Source organism: Scyliorhinus canicula, chromosome 2 (assembly GCF_902713615.1).
Source record: "Scyliorhinus canicula chromosome 2, sScyCan1.1, whole genome shotgun sequence".
Classification (NCBI taxonomy): domain Eukaryota; kingdom Metazoa; phylum Chordata; class Chondrichthyes; order Carcharhiniformes; family Scyliorhinidae; genus Scyliorhinus; species Scyliorhinus canicula.
Genome location: NC_052147.1, coordinates 161,266,142 through 161,287,953, shown reverse-complemented (window position 1 = coordinate 161,287,953; position 21,812 = coordinate 161,266,142). Strand labels below are relative to the sequence as shown.

The window sequence follows — 21,812 nt, the reverse complement described above, 5'->3', positions numbered from 1 at the left end:
GAAATCTGGAAAATGGGACAAGGCTGTGGGAGGGGGGTGATTTCTCAGCTGGTGAAGACGGATTTTCATTTGTGCAGTATATTTTTCTAAATTTCCCAGATTTCTTAAAGGTGAAATGTATAGGAAGAGGGAAAGGAAATGGCAATCCACGAATTGCCCCTTAGGAGACCCAGCATGGATACAATGGACTCAATGATCATCTTCTGCACCATAAAGATTCTCTGATTCTGATTACATGTGCTCTGATTCTATCACCTGCCAGACACCTGTCAATTTCCGTCCAATTCAGGCATGAAACTAACCTGCTGCTAAAGATGTAGGTGAGCAGTTAAAAATCACCTTTCCCAGTTCAATTTTCCCCCATTTATCTTTTTGCAAGAATTTCAGGGCTTTAACAGGGTTGAGTCACTAGCATCTGTGAGATATTTGGTTAGTTGTTCCCACAATTATAATGGATGAGATGTTTATAATTTCATATCACTGGCACTGTGGCAGGCAGGTATCAGTAAATCATCTTTCCAGTACTGAAAGTGTAGGAAATTACGCGCAGGTGTAAATCTTCATATCATGGCATTAACTTTAACTGTTGCCTGTTAAGCAAGTTTCTCTCTGAAGTAATAATTGAGAGACAGGTTTGCATTGCAGGTATTTTATTGATGCGGTGAAATGCAGCAGTCAGTTTGCACTGTACAATTAGTTAAAATAACAATGAGATAATACAATCAACATTAAAATGCAATGTTAACAGGAGCAGCAAACACAGAACTGGGTATTTCAGCTGTGATTTGTGAGGAGGTGGGAATTTAACCACGATATGTAAAAGTTTTTTTCAATTTTGGAGTTTCGGTAGTGGGGGTGAGACTCACGCAGACATGGGGAGAACTTGCAGACAGCGACCTGGAGCCAGGACCGAACTTGGGTCCTTGGTGCCGTGAGGCTGCAATCTAACCACAGCACCACCATGCCACACCCCAATAGACTGTAGGGAAAATCCAGCAAGCTATGGAATGAAGAGTTCCTGCTGTGCTTAATAATAAGGCCCTATTTCCATTGCTCTGTCTGTTTCCTTCTTAGCTGGCAGGGTTCATTCCTGTTAATTGTAGGGGGGGGGGGGGGGGGGAGAGAGAGAGAGAGAGAGAGATCAAGGTGTTGGGGGGGGGGGGGGGGGGGGGGAGGAAAGAGTCACTGCTGGCTCCATTTTCTATGCTCAAGCTTCCAAAGTTTAAATATTCCACCTCTCCAAAGCCAGTGAGTCATTATTCATCCCGGCAAAGCAGGGAGCAGATGCATCTGGTTGGAGTGCATTTGTACATTTCCTCTCCTCCTGTTGAGAGGTGAGAGTGGATTACAAACGATGCCAAAAACTCTGGATGCACAGCCGAGAGAACGTAAATACATCTCCAATGATTGATTACTTTCACCATTGGGCCGCAGGAACAAATCTGCAGTGTCAGTGAAGGAAAAAAATTCATGTTTTGATCTTAAAAACAAGTTATTGCAAGTAACTGTTAAGGAGACTGTGCAGCTGTTTCTGATGAGGCTGATGGTAGAGGGACATGTCTGTTTCACTTTTTCCCAGTCATTTGTGCTATTAATATACTAATTTTCGCTTAGTTTTCCACCCTGGAGAGTTGCAATATTGCATGCGTGTGTTATTTCCTTTCTCTCAAGTTACATTTCCTATACCCCCATCACCTAGGAACAGACATCTCCATGTTATTATCCCAACTTCATTTAATTCTAATTCTTGACACTACGGAGAAGCAAGCAAATCATTTATAAAAAGTAATATTGAAAAGCGGCATGAAGCTTTGCAAAATTTCAATCCATGGTCCTTATCCGTTTTCGCAGTCCTTTTTCATGTTAAACTTGATAACTCTGCAATGTAATGAACAGATAGAATGAATAATATTACATTTACCAAACCAGTTCTCAGGTAAATTTTAGTCCCAGGGTTTCTGTGATCCAATAATGAATGAAACTCAACATATGCATTTGTTGCAAATATTTATGGTGCTTGCGTCATGATTGTTCAATTCTGGAAGTGCTTTCCTCTTTCCCTCCAGAGGTATTACAATTGGAAAATTAAACACATTCTATGTTCTGTGTTGTGGCCCTCGTACAGATCATCTAGTTCTTTGACAGTAACAAAGCGACATGTGGAAAGATAACTAAATTAACTATAATGCAAATGGTAACTGAATAAAACTAATTCAATAAATTCTCCTGGAGCCATTTCTGTTGTGATTGTCCTAGGGTACGACTTATACGAACTGCTAGATATCTCGTATCACATGGTAGATCTATTGTCACCAGCTTGGAGGTTAGGTTGGTTCGATAACTATATCCATTGGGCAGCATGGTGGCAGTAGTTACCATTGCTGTTCCAGGGACACAGGTTCCAATTCTGGCATTTGTGGAGTCTGCAATTCATCCCAGTGTCTGTGTGGGTTTCCTCTGGGTGCTCCAGTTTCCTCCCACAGTACAAAGATGTGCAGGTTAGGTGGATTGCCCTACATGTCAAAAAAGTGAGGTGGGGTTACTGGGATAGGGTGGGGGCATGAGCTTAAGGCTGCTCTTTCCAAGGGTTGGTGCAGACCCGATGGACCAAATGGCCTCCTTCTGTATTGTAAATTCTATGATAATATGACAGACAGACAACTATATAAAACAAAACTCAAAGAATTTACTTGTTAATGTCAAAAAGTCTAAGGGCGCGATTCTCCCAGAGAGGGAGAAATCGTAAGGCTTGCGTCAAATCCGGGCGGGTTTGACGTCAGCCTCCCCCTCCCCGACCGGGAACCGATTCTGGTCCCCGGTCGGGGCTAGCATGCCGCCGCCGTAAACTCCGGCATCGCGGGCTTAACGAATTTCGTTAAGCCCGCTTGCCAGAGTTTGCGCCGGCTGACGCGTCACATGACGTCAGCCGCGCATGCGCGGATTGGAAGACTGCAACCCGCGCATGCGCGGATGCCGTCATCGCGCATTTGAGCGAAACCCGCGCATGCGCGGGCTGGGATGCCCCTCAGCCGCCCCGCGAAGTGATACAGCGGGGCGGCGGAAGGACAAAGAGTGCGCGGGAATCGGACCCGCTGCCCGCGATCGGTGCCGTGGTACTGCCGTGCCAATCGGTGCCATGGTTTTAAAAATCGGCACTTTACGGCCGTTTTTCCGAACGGCCAGACCAGGTGTGTTTGCCGTTCGTAAAAACAGCCGTAAAGGGCTTGGAACTCGGCCCATCGGCCAGCTGAGAATCGCTGCTGGCCGTAAAAAAACGGCGGCAGCGATTCGTATCGGGAGTCGGGCGTGGGGGGGGGGGGGGGGGGGGGAGGGGGACAATAGCGGGAGGGCGTCAGACTACGAACCCCGCTATTCTCCGCACCGTCGTGAGTGCGGAGAATTGCACCCTAAATCTTCTTTGCAACAAACTGGATACATCTGTCAGCTGGATAAATACTGGTATTAATTGCTGGGCACATTTTGGTCCAAATGTTCCACAACATTCATGGTGACATTGTGATCACTGGGGCAAAGATCCACACAATAATTACAGCCCAGTAACCCCCCCCCCCCCCCCCCACAACCTCAGATCCCCTTACTAAACCAGGAACACTAGATTGGAGAGCGATGTGCTGTTACCTACAGAGCTACAGACCAAGAGCCAGAATATGGAACATAGAATAATGTGTAGGCTATTTAGTCTCCTTGAACCTGCTCCACCATTCAATAAGATCATTGCTGATCACAACATGGCCTCAACTCCACCATCCTGCCCACGCATTACTAATAAAAAATACTGTCCAGCAAATCCTCAAATGTACTCACTGTTCCAGCACCCACTGCACTCTTAGGGTAACAGGTTCCATCGATTCCTGACCCTTGGGAGTAATTTATCATCAGCCAGTTTTAAATTTGGTATCCCTTATCATGAGACTATGAGTTCTCGCTCCAGAATGTTCACAAGAGGAAGCATCTGCTCCACACACCTACTTTATCCATACCTTTTATCATCTTCATTTCTCCTCATTCGGAGCATATATAGGCCTAAACTGCCTTTATCTCTGGGATCAATCTAGTGAACCTCCTCTGAATTGCCTCCAATGCCACTACATCTTTCCTCAAATAAGAGGACCAAAAGGGTACACAATCTTCCTTTTGCTTTCTTTATTACATTCATGCTAGTTTTCTGTGATGTATGCACGAGGACACCCAGATCATACACCCAAACACCTCCCCCCCCCCCCATATCCATGCTAAATTCCCATCTGCCACATTTTGGCTCACTTACCTACATTGAACATTGTGCCAAATGGCCTCCTTCTGCACTGACCCACCCAAGCACTTAATTCTGCCTTATCCCCAAAACCCAAGAACCCCATGGGTGAAACCCATGCAAATTGGGGAAAATGTGCTCGAGCCAGGATCGAACCTGGGACCTCAAGTGCCCATTCAGGTCATTAATATAGAACCCTATGGCACTCCGCTAGTTACATCTTGCCATCCAGAAAAGACCCATTTTGCTGACTGTCAGAGACGATCAGACAGCTTTCTTTAAAAATCCAAGGTAATAAATTACGTCTAACCACATGTGATCCAACCTTGTATGGCTCATTATCATTACCTACATTTCCCTCCCTCTCTTTTTGAATAAGGGTGTTATCATCATTTTTTCAATCCATTGGAATGGTTCCGTGTCCAGGGAATTTTAGATTACAACCAATGGATCACTATCTCTGCTTCCACTTCCTTTGACACCCTAGGATGCAAGCCATCAGACATTGGGGGACGGTCTTCAATTCCAATACTTTGCTATTCCCTCGATGATCCAAAGCAACGAGGTCATCAATTAATCCCTCATTACATACGGATGTGGCGACTAGGGCCTTTCACAGTAACTTCACTGAAACCTTGTGACAATAAGCAATTTAAAAAAATATATATATAAAAATCTAGAATAGCCTGCTCCCCAATTGGAGCCACAACTTGTTCCAAGAAGTGATCTCTTCTGAATTCTCCTTCAAGGTTACCTTGCAAATTTGATTAATCCAGTTTACGCATATTAAAATCACCAATGGCTATTGCCATAACTTCCTGGCTTATACTGTAGCCCACTGTGGAGCTCATGTTTAGGGACCAATAGATACTCCTCCAAAGGACTTCTTCCCTTTGCTATTTCTTATTTCTACCTTTGCTATTTCTACCAGCACTGATCCCACATCTTGATCTCCAGTGCTTATCTAATTTCTCATTTACAGCACTCACCCCTTTCTTCACTTGCAAAGCGACACCACCTCATCTATCTTCCCAAAATACTGCATATCCTTGGATATTCAATTCCCAGACCTGGTCTCCTTGTAACCAAATCAATCAGAACAACAACAAAAACATACCCTATTTTACCCGAATTCTTTGTGCATTGCATATCTGCAAAACAGATATACCGCTTTGGATACTGTTGGGGGAAGATGGTTCACCAGGGGAAGGCAGCAGCAAGGTTCATGGCACCGTGGCTGGCTCTGCTGCGCAGCAGGGCAGGAAGAAAAATTGCAGGGCTATAGTGATAGGGGACTCGATCGTAAGGGGACTAGACAGGCGGTTCTGTGGACACAATCGAGACTCAAGGATGGTATGCTGCCTCCCTGGTGCAAGGGTCAAGGATGTCTCGGAGTGGCTGCAGGATATTCTGGGGGGCGGGCGGTTGAACAGCCAGCTGTCGTGGTGCACATAGGCACCAACGATATAGGTAAAAAACAGGATGAGGTCCTACAAGCTGAATTCAGGGAGTTAGGAGTTAAACTAAAAAGTAGGACCTCAAAAGTAGTAATCTCAGGATTGGTACCAGTGCCACGAGCTAGTCAGAGTAGGAATGTCAGTATAGATAGGATGAATGCGTGGCTCAAGGTATGGTGTAAGAGGGAGGGATTCAAATTCCTGGGGCATTGGGACCGGTTCTGGGGAAGGTGGGACCAGTACAAACTGGACGGCCTGCATCTGGGCAGGACTGGAACCGATGTCCTAGGGGAGGGTGTTTGCTAGAGCTGTTAGGGAGGGTTTAAACTAAGGTGGCAGGGGGATGGGAACCGATGCAGGAAGTTGGAAGGTGGTAAAACAGGGACAGAAGCAAAAGGAAGTAAGGGGGAAAGTGCAAGGCAGAGAAGACATAGTCAAAAATCAAAAAGGGCGACAGTACAAGGTACAGTGGCTGAGGGGAGCTCAGTGAATAGGCCCAGTAATACTAAAAGGAATAAAACTGGAGATGTTAAGATTCAAAACAGAGATAAAAAAGCCAACACAAGTGTACTTTACCTGAACACTCGTAGTATTTGGAATAAAGTAAATGAGTTGATGGCACAAATCATCGTGAATGACTATGATTTAGTGGCCATTACTGAAACATGGTTACAGGGTGGTCATGACTGGGAGTTAAATATCCAAGGGTATCAAACTATTCGGAAGGACAGAGTGAATGGTAAGGGAGGTGGTGTTGCTCTGTTATTTAAGGATGACATTCAGGCAATAGTAAGGGATGACATCGGTGCTATGGAGGATAAGGTTGAATCCATTTGGGTGGAAATCAGGAATAGTAAGGCGGAAAAGTCACTGATAGGAGTAGTCTATCGGCCACCAAATAGTAACGTTATGGTGTTGTGGTATTGTGCGAAGCAAATAATGGCATGATGGGAAAACTAGTCAAGTTTCTTGGTACAATAAAATTTAAACTGTCTTCGAATAACCAAAGGCACAAATACAAGAAGCCAAGGTCAACTTGACCCGAAAGCTTGCTGACTGATAAAAAAAAACTCAGTCGTCATAACCCAGTGCAGTCTAAATACAGATGATAATCTAGAAATAGTTTATTTTCGATACAAACAAATCTGCTCCGTTTCTTAAACATGCGACCAAAAGACAAGATAATGATACAAGAACCCGAGTCCTCTAAAGGTCAGCAAGGTGACGCCAGTTTAATGATTATTACTTATGTTTTACTTTTGATCAAATTCCTGACCAAGCTGTATTCATGTTATCTTGATTCTATAATGTATAAATATTATCCTATTTGTCTGTACTAGTGCAGACTTGAGATGGACCCAGCAGTTTGTATTTGACTGCTCTCCGACTCCAAGTTTCAGCCAATTCTGCATGCAATTGTAATTCGTTAATAAAGCCTTGTTTTGTTTTCTTAACGAGCGTTGTTGAATCTTTCTATCACAGTCCAGAAGTAGGAAAAATATTGATTATGACAGTGTGGCAGGCAATAAACAAAGAAGTAACTGATGCATGTAGAAATGGTACAGCAGTTATCATGGGGATTTTAATCTACATGTCGATTGGTTTAACCAGGTCGGTCAAGGCAATCTTGAGGAGGAGTTTATAGAATGTATCCGCGTTAGTTTCCTAGAACAGTATGTAATGGAACCTACGAAGGATCAAGCGGTCCTAGATCTTGTCCTGTGTAATGAGGCAGGATTGATTCACAGATCATAGAATTTAGTGCAGAAGGAGGCCATTCGGTCCATCGAGTCTGCACCGGCTCCTGGAAAGAGCACCCTACCCAAGGTTAACACCTCCACCTATCCCCATAACCCAGTAACCCCACCCAACACTAAGGGCAATTTATCATGTTCAATCCACCTAACTTGCACATCTTTGGACTGTGGGAGGAAACCGGAGCATCCGGAGGAAACCCACGCACACACAGGGAGGATGTGCAGACTCCGCACAGACAGTGACCCAAGCTGGAATCAAACCTGGGACACTGTAGCTGTGAAGCAATTTTGCTATCCACAATGCTACCCGCTATGATCTCATAGTTAATGATCCTCTCGGAAGGAGCGATCACAATATGGTGGAATTTAAAATACAGATGGAGGGTGAGAAAGTAAAATCAAATACTAGTGTTTTGTGTTTAAAATAAAAGGAGATTACAATGGGATGAGAGAAGAACTAGCTAAGGTAGACTGGGAGCAAAGACTTTATGGTGGAACAGTGGAGAACCTTCCAAGCGATTTTTCAGTGCTCAGCAAAAAGGAAGGATGGTAGAAAGAGGGAAAATCGACTGTGGATAAGGGAAAAGGGAGAGTATCAAATTGAAGGAAAAAGCATATAAAGTGTCAAAGATTGGTGGGAGACTAGAGGACTGGGAAATATTTAGGGGGCAACAGAAAGCTACTAAAAAAAGCTATAAAGAAGAGTAAGATAGAGTATGAGAGTAAACTTGCTCAGAATATAAAAACAGACAGTAACAGTTTTTACAAATACATAAAACAAAAAAGGGTGGCTAAGGTAAATATTGGTCCTTTTAGAGGATGAGAAGGGAGTTGAGATGAGGAAATAGCTGAGGAACTGAACAGGTTTTTTGGGTCGATCTTCACAGTGGAAGACACAAATAACATGCCAGTGACTGATAGAAATGAGGCTGTGTCAGGTGAGGACCTGTAGAGGATTATTATCACTAAGGAGGTAGTGATGGGCAAGCTAATGGGGCTAAAGGTAGACAAGTCTCCTGGCCCTGATGGAATGCATCCCAGAGTGCGAAAAGAGATGGCTAGGGAAATTGCAGACTTACCAAAATTCACTAGACTTTGGGGTAGTCCCGGTGGATTGGAAATTAGCTAACGTGACACCACTGTCAAAAAAAAGAGGTAGGCAGAGAGCAGTAAATTATAGGCCAGTAAGCTTAACTTCGCTATTAGGGAATATGCTGGAATCTATCATCAAGGAAGAAATAACGAGGCATCTGGATAGAAATTGTCCCATTGGGCAGACGCAGCATGGGTTCATTAAGGGCATGTCGTGCCGAACTAATTTAGTGGAATTTTTTGAGGACATTACCAGTGCAGTAGATAACGGGAAGCCAATGAATGTGGTATATGTGAATTTCCAGAAAGCTTTTGACAAGATGCCACACAAAAGGTTGCTGCATAAGATAAAGATGCATGGCATTAAGGGTAAAGTAGTAGCATGGATAGAGGATTGGTTAATTAATAGAAAGCAAAGAGTGGGGAATAATGGGTGTTTCTCTGGTACGCAATGAGTAGCTAGCAGTGTCCCTCAGGGATCCGTGTTGGGCCCACAATTGACACAGATGATTTGGAATTGGGGACCAAGGGCAATGTGTCCAAGTCTGCAGATGACACTAAGATGAGTGGTAAAGCGAAAAGTGCAGAGGATACTGGAAGTCTGCAGAGGGATTTGGATTGGTTAAGTGAATGGGCTAGGGTCTGGCAGATGGAATACAATGTTGACAAATGTGAGGTTATCCATTTTGGTAGGAATAACAGCAAACGGGATTATTATTCAAACGATAAAATATTAAAGCATGCTGCTGTGCAGAGAGACCTGGGTGTGCTAGTGCACAAGTCACAGAAAGTTGTTTTACAGGTGCTTAAGAAGGCAAATGGAATGTTGTCCTTCATTGCTAGAGGGATGGAGTTTAAGACTAGGGAGGTTATGCTGCAATTGTATAAGGTGTTAGTGAGGCCACACCTGGAGTATTGTGTTCAGTTTTGGTCTCCTTACTTGAGAAAGGACGTACTGGCACTGGAGGGTGTGCAGAGGAGATTCACTAGGTTAATCACAGAGCTGAAAGGGTTGGATTACGAGGGTTTGAGTAGACTGGGACTGTACTCGTTGGAATTTAGAAGGATGAGGGGGGGGGGGGGGATCTTATAGAAACATTTAAAATTATGGAGGGAATAGATAGGATAGATGCGGGCAGGTTGTTTCCACTGGCGGGTGAAAGTAGAACTAGGGGGTATTCCATCAAAATAAGGGGAAGTAGATTTAGGACTGAGTTTAGGAGGAACTTCTTCACCCAAAGGGTTGTGAATCTATGGAATTCCTTGCTCTGTGAAGCAGTTGAAGCTCCTTCGTTAAATGTTTTTAAGGTAAAAATAGATAGTTTTTTGAAGAATAAAGGGATTAAGGGTTATGGTGTTCGGGCCGGAAACTGGAGCCGAGTCCACAAAAGATCAGCCATGATCTCATTGAATGGCGGAGCAGGCTCGAGGGGCCAGATGGCCTACTCCTAGTTCTTATGAAAGCTTTTCTATTGTCAAATTTCTCTACTTCTATTATTCCGGTTGCAAGAAGGAAACAAAAAAAAAACCCTGTTCCAACATACCAGGTCCCTCCTTCGACAGGACAGTTACCAATGTCCCAAGAGTTCAAACCCCTTTCTCCCATACCAATCTTTTGAGCCACACATTTAGCTCAATTGGCCTTGTGCCAATTAGCTCATGGATCAGGTAGTAATCCAGAGATTACCACTTGGTTTTGCTTTAATTTAGTCCCTAGCTGCAACCAATACATAGTACAGATGTATTCACCAGTAACCACAATGGGGTTCACCAGCTCCCAGATTTAGCATAATATTTCTCCTTGTGACCTTCTGTAAATAGTCAATGCAAATTAGCAGTTACTTACCAGCCAATCTACCACTTTTTGCACCCCATGATGTTGCTCTTTAATGAAGCCCCATCTCTGCATCACCTTGTGTTTTTCTTTCATTTCAGTTGATTACTGGATTGAATTATCCCATCACAAAAGCAGAGCATTCCAATCCCAACCATCACCGAACGTGACTTTTGCTTCTTTCAGCCAACCAATTACTTCTCAATCTGTGCCCTCTCGTTCTCGATCCCGCCCTCAACAAGTGGATCAGTTTCTCACCTTCTACTTTGCGGATTGCTCAATTTTGAATCCCTCAGACCTACATTCAGAATGGAATTTCTCATGAATACTTATTGTTTTGCATCCTCTTGAATGCCTTCACTACTAGCTTGGCAGATTTGACGAGGTGGGACAGTCTCCCTTTGTCGCTGAAACGTCACGTGCAGGCAATTAAAATAATGTGCTGCTGGGTTTGGGTTTGTATTTCAGTGCTTGTTGATCTTTTGCTGAAGGCGTTTTTCCAGGAGGTGGAGAAGTTGATCACCTTGTTATTTGGTGGTTGGGGGGGGGGGGGGGGGGGGGGGGTGGGCAGCCAGGGTTACGAACCTGATTTTGCAAAGAGGACAGCAGTCAAGGGTTTGGGCCTCCATTATAGGGTGGCAAATGCACAAAAAGTTGTGTTGAGGGAAAAAGTCCCAGTTGTCCAGCATCACTGAAGGTGGAGGTAGTAATTTAAGTTGTGGGCAGGATCAATAGATAGAGAGAGAGAGAGAGAGAGAGAGAGATACGGATTAGGGAGAACCAAAAGTTTGAGCCAGGGTTGAAGGGGAGGTTTCAAAAGATGAGTCAGGGCATGAAAAGACACAAGAGGTTGTTTTGCAAGGCCTGAGGAGTTGGGGTAAAATATGGACTGGGGCTTTGCCAGGAAGGAGATTCAGAGCTTCCTGAGGTGCCATTGTTGGCAAGGGAAAATGGAGAAGGGGGTGGTGTTGGCATCTATGGAAGGTGGGAGAGGATTAAAGCAAAGTGAGGGGAAGAGTTGCAGGAGGTTATGGAAGACAGTCTCTGGTGTGCGACGGGCTCTGAAGAGTAGATGCCTGGGGCTGATCTGAAGCTCATGTATAGGGTGCACCTCAAGGGTGAGCTGATTCTTCAACGGGGTGGAGGATGTAGGAGAGAGCTGTAGGAGGAGCCCCAGAAAACCATGTTCACATGTTTTGGTCCTGCCCAAAGCTGGAGGGAGGTTAAGGTTGTCTCAGGGGTGGTACGTGTGTTTAGAACCAGGGCCCCTGGAAGCCATATTCAGGCATCAGATCAGCCAGGGCTGTAGGCAGATGTTTTAGCCTTCCACCTCACGGATTGCCTGCCTGGGAGGTGGGTCCCGCTGGGGTGGAGGTCAGCTTCTCTGCCTTGTGCCTCAGCTTGGCAGGGGTCCTGCTGGAATATCTGACACGGAGGAGGAGCATAGAAGGGTTCTACAATTCATGGGCATTGTTTATCATGCATTTAAAGAATTGGATGCCATTGAACATGGCGGGGGGGGGGGGGGGGAAGAGAATTGGTTTGTTTTTGTTTTTGGAATGTATGGGTTTGTATGTTGAAAGGGATGCTGTTGGGGGGGGGGGGGGGGGGGTGTGATTGATTTGATACAATTGTTGGTTTTTGTTCCATCATTCAAAGATCCTTAGCGATCAGACCTTCTCCCATCCCAATCAGATTTATCTGGTCTCACTGTAACTCGGGAAAAATATAAAACAAGGTCTGTAGTTGAAGTTTCCATATGGAAATCAGATCAGAGCCAAAGGGTTCATGGTCCCATTGGAAATTCCACCCAGGGGAGAATCAGACAATACCGCGGTCAAAGTAAGTGTTATGATCTTACCTCCTTGCTGTTTAGGATGCTGAGCGGAACCAGCAGCAGATGCGCTGTTGCTGTCTGAATGTGCGAAAGGCACCAGCATCTTTTCTATTGGTGGCAATATCTTTTGACAGTCAGTAATCCCAACGTCTTTGAGCACACAGCTGTCATAAGTGACCACACATGTACATGCGCCAGTTATCTATGGAATAAAACAAGGCAATGAATAAGCCATCTGTGTGATAGAATTTGCAGCACATGCTCTGCAAAATTACCTTTATGATGGCAAATATACATCAACTATGCAAATCCCTATATTGTTATGTCTGAAACTTGGTTCTACAGTGACAAAGTGTACTCCTGATGCATTTGGATCTTCCAAGACACTCCAGCTCCTGAGGGTATAGGATAGTCGTTGACACGTCAAGGATCCATGAAATGTTACATTGTCCATGTCCATGAAAGTCATCCATTTCCAATGGTCAGAAGGTTAACCATGCTATTATCTGGCTAACATTTCAATTCCATCAGGAATAGAAAATTGGCCATTCAATCCATTTGGGTTGGAAAGAAATGGAATCTAAATTGCTGAAGCATGTGGAAGATATTGCAAATTAAAATGGCAAGAGAACAGTATTTTCTGCTCAAGCCAATTTTTCACTATTGATAAAATATTTACATTTGTTTTTAAATCTTGTTTTTGTATCTGCATGTTTACCCATCTCATTGTATCCATCATTCAATCCAGATATTTGTAACCCATGTCCGGGTGGGGACAAATACTCACTCCCATTCGAAAGGGAACACGGTCCTGTGGGATTCTCCGTTGGCTGGATTGTCCACCCTGCCGACAGCGCACCTTGTGGCAGTGTTCTGTGTCCACCCACCCTAACCCCACCTCCTGGCCACCAATTCTCCTTTCCCGATTTTGACTAATGGAAAATCCTGCCCCCATTCTATTGCTCATCTACATGCTGCCCCTCAAATCCCCATTGTCATCAATGGTGGTGGCGGCAGCGAGGCTTTACTGACACGGGAGATGGCATGCAAGGCCCCTTCCTTCAGTATTGGTGCAAAACTCTCTCCTCGCCAGAAAAATGTTTCTAAGTGTGGGGGGATTGTGACCTGGATTGCGCCGATCCACTCAGCAGGAATCGCACTGCGTCAAAAACCACACATTGAATGTTTCAGGAGAACTGCAGCCCTTAAGCAGGCTGCATTTACCATCATGTTTACTTTATCTCTAATAAATTCATGTTTACCTTATCTGTGATGAATCAAAAACCAAACATTTAACCGGAGAGTATATTAGACATAAAAAAAGTGTAATACTTACAGGATCTTTGGATTTCACTGAACAATTGGAAGTAAGGCTCTCAGTTCCTACTTTCTGGCAAATAGTTTCCTTGACAACTAATTTTAATGTGACCTGCAGGCCATTGTTTGTCAGAGTAACCTGGCAAAAACAAAAATTATACGAGATATTTACAGTCAGTGGGGGCATTGATGAAATGATTGTGGTGATAAATGTGATCTGAGGGAATTATGGGCTCTTGGTGATCTGTTACCAATAAAAACATTTTTATAATTCAGTCCAATTCTTCATCAGTCTCATGCTCACCTGGAGGATGTCTGATGAAAGACTTTGTAGAGGCAAAGAGAAATTAACAGTGAAATAGCAAAAGTATACTTAATGCTCACGTGTAATTATTATTCCTCTCCAAGACAAAGTGATAAGAAATCTTTGCCGTGTATTAACCTGTCACAATAGGTGGGAAGGTTGGATACATGATTAAACAAGGGAAATAACAAATAGTGTAATTTTGGAGCCCTTCACCAAAGTGAGTGCAGCAAAGGTTGGCCAGACTAATTCCTTGGATGGCAGGATTGTCATGAGGAGAGAATGGGTATTCACTGGCATTTAGAAGAATGAGGAGGTGGGGAGAATCTAATTAAAATGTGTAAAATTATGACAGGGATGTATTTTCCCCTGGCTGGGTGTGGGGGTCTGATGCACGATCAATTGTACAAAGACTAGACTTGGATACAACTGAGGCTTTATTGCTCCAACATGTGTGGCCTCCCACATCAGCTGGCAAAATGGCTGCTGAAATGGTGAACAAGCATACTTATACTCCTACTGGGTGGAGCCAGCAGGCAGGGACTACCGGCAAACCTGTAGTACAGGTCCTACCTTGCATCACCTTGTAACAGTGATTTACTACAGGGTCTCCATTCCAGGAGATGGTGTTAGGCCATTCAGGACTGAGATCAGGAATGTTTCATTCAGATGGTGGTGAATTTGTGGAATTCTCTACCACTGGAGAATCAGATTTGCTACATTAAAATGTAGGAAATCATGCTATTTGAGGTGACTAACCTGTGTTTGTGCATGGCTGGTCACAGCAACAAGGTTATCAAGTATAGATTCTTCATTTACCCGATCAATTGCATCACTTACTGCTTGGTCAACAGATTGTCCTGAATGAAAGAACAAAGGTTGCCCTATTAGTATATTGGAGCAACATTTTCAATTAAAACCAGATATCACTACCATCTCATCAAGGTCAATTGGGTGGACAACAAATGTTGGACCCACCAGCAATACCCACAGCCTGTGAAAAAATAAATAAAAATGGCCCCAACAGCACTCTTCACACCAGGCAGGAAAACTTTCCAGACTGAGTCCCTCCCATTGCAGACATGCAGAGGGTAATTAGCAGGTGGTGGGCAGAGGAAGGAATGTGTTCCTGCAGACAGGCTTGCAGTTCAGCCTCCTGGTCTGATTTTTTTTTTGTGTTATCATGGCTGCAGATCAAATCTCCAGAGTGCAGCAAAGGAAAATCCATCCCCAAAAATATCCATTGTTCTGAAGGCAGATTTAGGATTATACAGAGTTCTGCATCCTAATGCATTTGCACCCCTTGTCAGAAACAGTCTTCAAGGTGTTACTGAACATTTGAGGTGTTTAATTTGAATTTTTGGACAGTTTAAGAGTGGCTGATATCAAATTGGCCTCCTGTTAAGATGGGCAGTCTGGAATTGCCCACATGGTACAAGGAATAATATTAAATTGGCCACCTGTCATAATGGGCAATGTCAGATTGACCACCAGTTATAAATCTTTTTTGGTTTCCATTGAAGTCAGTTTAAGATGAAAAGGAGGAGAGGTTTAGACTGGCTCCTTTTCCACCAAGTATACATAATTGCTAAAGAATAAATTGATTCATGTGGAGCCGAGTTACATAATAAAGGAACAAAATCAAACTTCATTTATCTTCTGGAGAAACAAAATACATGAAGAATATTTAGTTGCATCAGTACTTACCAGAAGCATGGAGAATCTGGACTGCAGCAAGGATGAAGACAATAATGGGCTTCATTGTGTCTGTGTACAATGGCAAAGAATATTACTCTTCTGTTTACCATCATAATCATACAATGCTGTGCTTGGTGTTTATATAGATCAGAGCATGAAAACAACATGGACCACAGAATGATGATTCAATCAGACTAATTACCACAGCTGCTTATTACCTGGGCCCTTGCTTAATTTCTGTTAATTTATTCAATTGTAATAACATCATACCTCTAATCAGGCATCAGTTGATTGTCAGATAACTGTTAAGCAATTAGGGTGGGGCAGCTCCAACTAACTAGACTACTAAACATTTTCTTTAAATTTAGAGAACCTGTTCCCAATTATGGGTCAATTTCCATGGATGTCACGCCTGTCCCGGAGAGAAAAGAGTCAGGGGGATAGTGAGGAGCAGGGTGCTTCGGCGTCAGATAGGATTTATTCCACCCGGTGCAATTTAGCACCCCCGACTTGTTCAATTTCTCAGGGGAGGGGGTCAGCGATAACCCCCGCTTCTTAGGTTCTTAGTGGGTTATACTTTGGAAGACCCTCTGTCCCAACCGCTGTCTTCGGGCATCTGCCACCATCCTGACCCTGTTTCCGGAGTTATTTTGGGGCCTTCCAGTGATCTGAACCACCACTTCCCACCGGCCCGGGACCCCGGGGGGGAGTCTGAGGAGATCCCGCCTGTCGATGATCCCGGTGGTGGGATCAAGGCAGGACCTGGGTTGGTTGGTGGGCCCGTGTCACCCACTGTACTCAGTGTGATGGAGGATTCTGGTCCGGAGGGTGACTGTGCAAAGGCTGTCAGCCGCCCAGTGTTGGGAAAAGAGGGTGCATATGAGGCTCTCTGCAGTGGGGTGCAGGGCTCACTCGTGCCTGACACTGTGTCGCCCCTCACCCCCTCTGGGGGGCTCCTGGAATCTGGCACATCATAATTGAAGGTTCTTTTGTTTTTCTGCCTCCGTAGATAGTTCAGGCAGTGTCCTATTGCCCCCCCCCCCCCCCCCCCATCACGCTTCTTTCCCATTTCTCCCTATCACACCCCCTTCCTTTCCCTTCTGTTGGTACAGAGGCGAGGGTATCTGGTCTCTCCAGCGCAGAGTTTAGTGCTTGTACCATTTGATTTTTGCATAACTGTGTTGTGAACTGTTTTAATAATCAGAGTATCCTACCCCCCCTCCCCGTACATTGAAACTGAGGGGAGGGTAATCTGTTTCCCCAACACAAATTGGTGTTTGTACTGTTTGGCCTTGTACATATTTTTTACTGTTTAATAAAAAGATATTGCCAATCCACCTATCCTGCACAACCCACACAGACACGGGGAGAATGTGCAAACTCCACATGGACAGTTACCCACAGCCGGGATTCGAACCCGGGTCCTCAGTGCCGTGCCACTGTGCCATGTGCCGCCCCCGACTACTAAACTTTTAACTGAAAGACAGGAAAATTAAATTCACCACTTACCTCTTTGATACCACACTGCTCCAAATTACGAAGTTTCAAACCTCACTCTAGCTCTCTCAGTCAGATTGTCTCCAACTTCACGTGCACAAAGCTTACTGAATGTACACTTTATGCCTCTCACTTATATACAGGCTGGTTAGGCTGAGATGACTCACATTAGTTAAGCTTCAAACAAAAGAATGCATAAGGACCAGCTATTTAAATATGTATTTCACAACATACCATTTCCTCTTTGCCGTGCTAAAGGGTATAATTTGCGACAACTGACAGGTGTTGTCAGGGTCTAGAAAATAGAACATGCAATGCAGAAGGAGGCCATTTGGACCATCGAATCTGCATTCGACCCATTAACCTCACTTCCACCCCATCCCCAACCTCACTTCCACCCCATCCCCACTTCCACCCCATCCCCACTTCCACCCCATCCCCACTTCCACCCCATCCCCACTTCCACCCCATCCCCACTTCCACCCCATCCCCATAACCCAATAATCCCTCCTAAACGTTTTGGTCACTAAGGGCAATTTATCATGGCCAATTCACCAAACCTGCACGTCTTTCAACTGTGGGAGGAAACCGGAGCTCCCGGTGGAAACCCACACAGACAACGTGCAGACTCCGCACGGACAGTGACCCAGCGGGGAATCGAACCTGGGACCCTGACTCTGTGAAGCCACAGTGCTATCCACTTGTGCTAACGTGTTGCCCAATTTCTGTCTAATTTCACAACGTGTTATCCAGGTGAGTCATTGTAGAGTTAAAAATATTATTTGTGGCGAGATAAACAAGTGTGTGCTGCTGAGCCTTCACTACTTCTAAACAGTAGTGGCATTGGTAGTTTCAAAGTATCTAGTTTTAATGTGATTATCATTTTATATTCTCTCTCTCAATTTCAGCAAAACTATGGAGCTGGTCATTGACTTCAGGATGCAAAGTATCATACGCACTCCTGTCTGCATTAATGGTGCCAAGGTGGAGATGGTTGACAGCATCAAATTCCGAGGTGTGCACATCACCATCAATCTGTCCTGGTCCACCCATGTCGATGGTACGAGCAAGTAATCACAACAGTGCCTATACTTCCTCAGGAAACTAAGGAAATTTGGCATGTCCACATTGAGACGTCCCAATTTTTACACATGCGCCATAGAAAGCGTCCTATCTGTCTGCATCACAGCCTGGTATGGCAACTGCTCTGCCCAAGACTGTAAATAACTTCAGAGAGCGTGAACTAAACCGAGTCTATCAAGCAAACCCACCTCCCATCCATTGACTCTGTCTACACCTCCCGCTGCCTTGGGAAAGCGGGCAGCATAATCAAAGACCCCTCCCTCCCTATTTACTCACCCTTCCAACTTCTTCCATTGGGCAGGAGATACAAAAGTCTGAGAACAAACCCTAACAAGTTCAAAAACAGCTTCTTCCCTGCTACTACCAGACTCCTGAATGATCCTCTTATGGACTGAACTGATCTTTCCATGCATCGTCTCTACTGCGTAGCAGTGCACTCAATATGCTTCACCCGACGTTCATGTCTATGTATTTACATTGTGTATTTATTGTATGTCCTCTGCTTTTCATGTGTGGTAGGATCTACCTGGACTGTACGCAGAACAATACTTTTTACTGTACTTTGATACACGTGACAATAAATCAAAATAGAAATTATGTTTTTATGCATTTTCTGCTGAAATTGATGAAAGTCATTTTAATTGAAACAAAACCAGTTTTAATAAGCACATGGAGAATCCACACCGAGTAAAATAAGAAACAAAGTTTTATTTATTCAAACGATATGTACAGTACCCGATAGATCCCTATGGGGTGCTTCCCTGTCGGAGTTTTATTGGCAGACATTATCTACCCTGGTTAATTGAGATACCCCTGCTCCTTTGGGGCAGCACGGTAGCATGATGGTTAGCATAAATGCTTCACAGCTCCAGGGTCCCAGGTTCGATTCCCGGCTGGGTCACTGTCTGTGCGGAGTCTGCACGTCCTCCCCGTGTGTGCTCCGGTTTCCTCCCACAGTCCAAAGATGTGCGGGTTAGGTGGATTGGCCATGCTAAATTGCCCGTAGTGTCCTAAAAAAAAGTAAGGTTAAGGGGGGGTTTTTGGGTTACGGGTATAGGGTGGATACGTGGGTTTGAGTAGGGCGATCATTGCTCAGCACAACATCGAGGGCCGAAGGGCCTGTTCTGTGCTGTACTGTTCTATGTTCTAGCGGGGGAACTTGTACTCCGATAGGAGCATAGGGAAGAAAATCCTTCCCACCCTGTAGGTTCCGTGTGAGATATTACATTCCTTCCCACCCCCCCCAAAATCCGAAGACATCCTTGATGAACAATGAGACAGAGAAGGAGCAGTAGGCAGAGGACATCAAAGTCTCTTCGGCTCCAGTCAGTCCTCATTGAGTTGACGTGGTAGATCAGTCGGTGTCTACCGGTGAACATCGTCTGCGGGAGGAACATCAGATGGACAATCGTCAGGTGGCAGCTGAACTCTGGAGCCGGCATCCGAAACCTCAGAAGTCTGCATCAGAAGACACAACATCGGGCATATCGGTGTCAAGAAAGGCTGGAGACATCACAGCCGGCTCGTTCGGCAATGGAGCTGGAGGATCCTGGACAGTTTTTTTCAAGGTATTTCATGAGGGAGCAACCTCCATGAGCGAGGATCCAGGTGCCATCTCGTGAGTTGACCCTGCATCCGAACTTGGTAAGACATTGTTCCCGTTTGATGGATGACAATCCCGAGAGGCAGTGAACACCGTGTTGAAGTTGTGAAAGATCACTGCGTCATCAGGAGCGAAGCATCAAACAGGTCAATGCTGAACTGGGCAACGCCCTTGCAAATCTTGGTTACAACGCACCTTTGCGCTGATGTCCAGTAGAATCAAACCTCAATCATGTACGGAGCCAATGACCCATTAATTCCTCAGCGGGGGCTACCCCAATTACTGTGAGCGGCATGGTCCTGTACGAGCATACTAATCTTGCCAGTCTTGTGACCATTGAACCAGACATCTGTTTCTTGAGCAGCCCCCCCCCCCCATCTGCACAGCCCGCTCTGGCAAAACATACGATGCCGGATGGTATGGGGAGCTGCAGACAGGGCGAAACCCGTTGCTTTTCGCACAAGTGACAAATTATTCAATTGTGAAAGAGGCCCCGTTAGCGATCACGAGTACCTCAGGGTTCCTTGGGTGGAAAATGAAATGCGTAATCACTCGATGGTCGCCCATGAACTGATCAATGCCATTTTGAGTGGGCGTCAACCAGGCTGAGAAATATCAAACTCAAGAAGGGACTGGCAAAACAGCATCTACATAAGCTCAAGGGCACCCTGATCATTCCCAAGTGTGTAGCAGTATTGTGGTGGGGAGCATCTGGTGATCCTGACAGATGGAGCACTGCTGAGCCAACATCTCGATAGCCGTGTCCAAATCCATCCACCAAATGTAGCTTCTCGCCAGCATCTTCATTTTGGACACACCAACATGTCCGTGTGAACATCCTTCACCACAATTTGTTGCAACAACAACCCTCGTGCCCCACAGGGGAATACCATCTTCCATTTCTCTTCAGCGAGTGATCCTATTCCCTTTTGAAAGCCACAATTGACCTGCCTCCTCTACACATGCAGACAGCGCATTCCAGATCCTAACCACTTTCTGCAAAAATGGTTTTCTCCCTGTCGACTTTTGCTCTTTAAATCAAATATGGTGGCATCACCTTTAAATCCCTCCTCTGTTTCTCGATCATCCCACCAATTGCAACATTTCTCCCAATTTCCCCAGTCTGGATCTCTCATGATTTTGTAAGTCTCCATCATGTTTTCTCTTCACCTTCTTTTCTCTGAGAACAGTCATAGCTTCTGTAATTCATCCACATAACTCAAGTGTTACGATACCCTGGGCTAGTCTGCAGCTAATTCCAGTCCCACTTGGCCTCGGGTCGCAATACAGGTGAAATTAACACGATTTAAATATCCAGTATCTTTGGTTTCGTCCTGATGAAGTACAGATACCATAGTCTATAAATTTTAATACAAATAACCTTTTATTATTTAACAGTAATTGGACTTTAGCAGCTGGATTAGCACACGGCTAAATCGCTGGCTTTGAAGGCAGGGTAAACCAGCAGCACGGTTCAATTCCCGTACCAGCCTCCCTGAACAGGTGCTGGAATGTGGCGACTAGGGGCTTTTCACAGTAACTTCATTTGAAGCCAACTTGTTACAATAAGCGATTTTCATTTTAATTTCATCGGCAACAATACAATTGGTTAACTCCTATCTAATTCCCAACCCCCACCACCCCTCTTTCTAACACACCCCAAATTATACACACATACACACACACTGACCTATACACACTGACACACACACTGACCAATACACGTACACTGACACATACACGTACTCTGACACACACACATATTGACACACACACACACACACACATTGACCCATACACACTGACACACACACTGACGCATACACGTACACTGACCCATACACATACTCTGACACACACACACATATTGACAAACACACACATACTGACCCATACATGCACACTGACACACACACACACTGACACACTGACCCATACACGTACACTGACGCACACACAAACTGACCATAACACACACGTTGACACACAAAGACACATGCATACACACACACGCTGACCCATACACACACACTGACCCATACACACACACTGACCCATAC

At 44.9% G+C, this 21,812-nt stretch overlaps 1 long non-coding RNA gene across 1 annotated transcript; it reads left to right on the top strand.

Moving 5' to 3' along the window:
- Nucleotides 1-6,853: 6,853 nt before the first annotated feature.
- Nucleotides 6,854-18,746, top strand: LOC119960650. The gene is made up of 2 exons (XR_005459472.1): nt 6,854-6,942; nt 17,975-18,746. It is a non-coding gene; the product is annotated as an uncharacterized LOC119960650 (long non-coding RNA).
- Nucleotides 18,747-21,812: the final 3,066 nt, after the last annotated feature.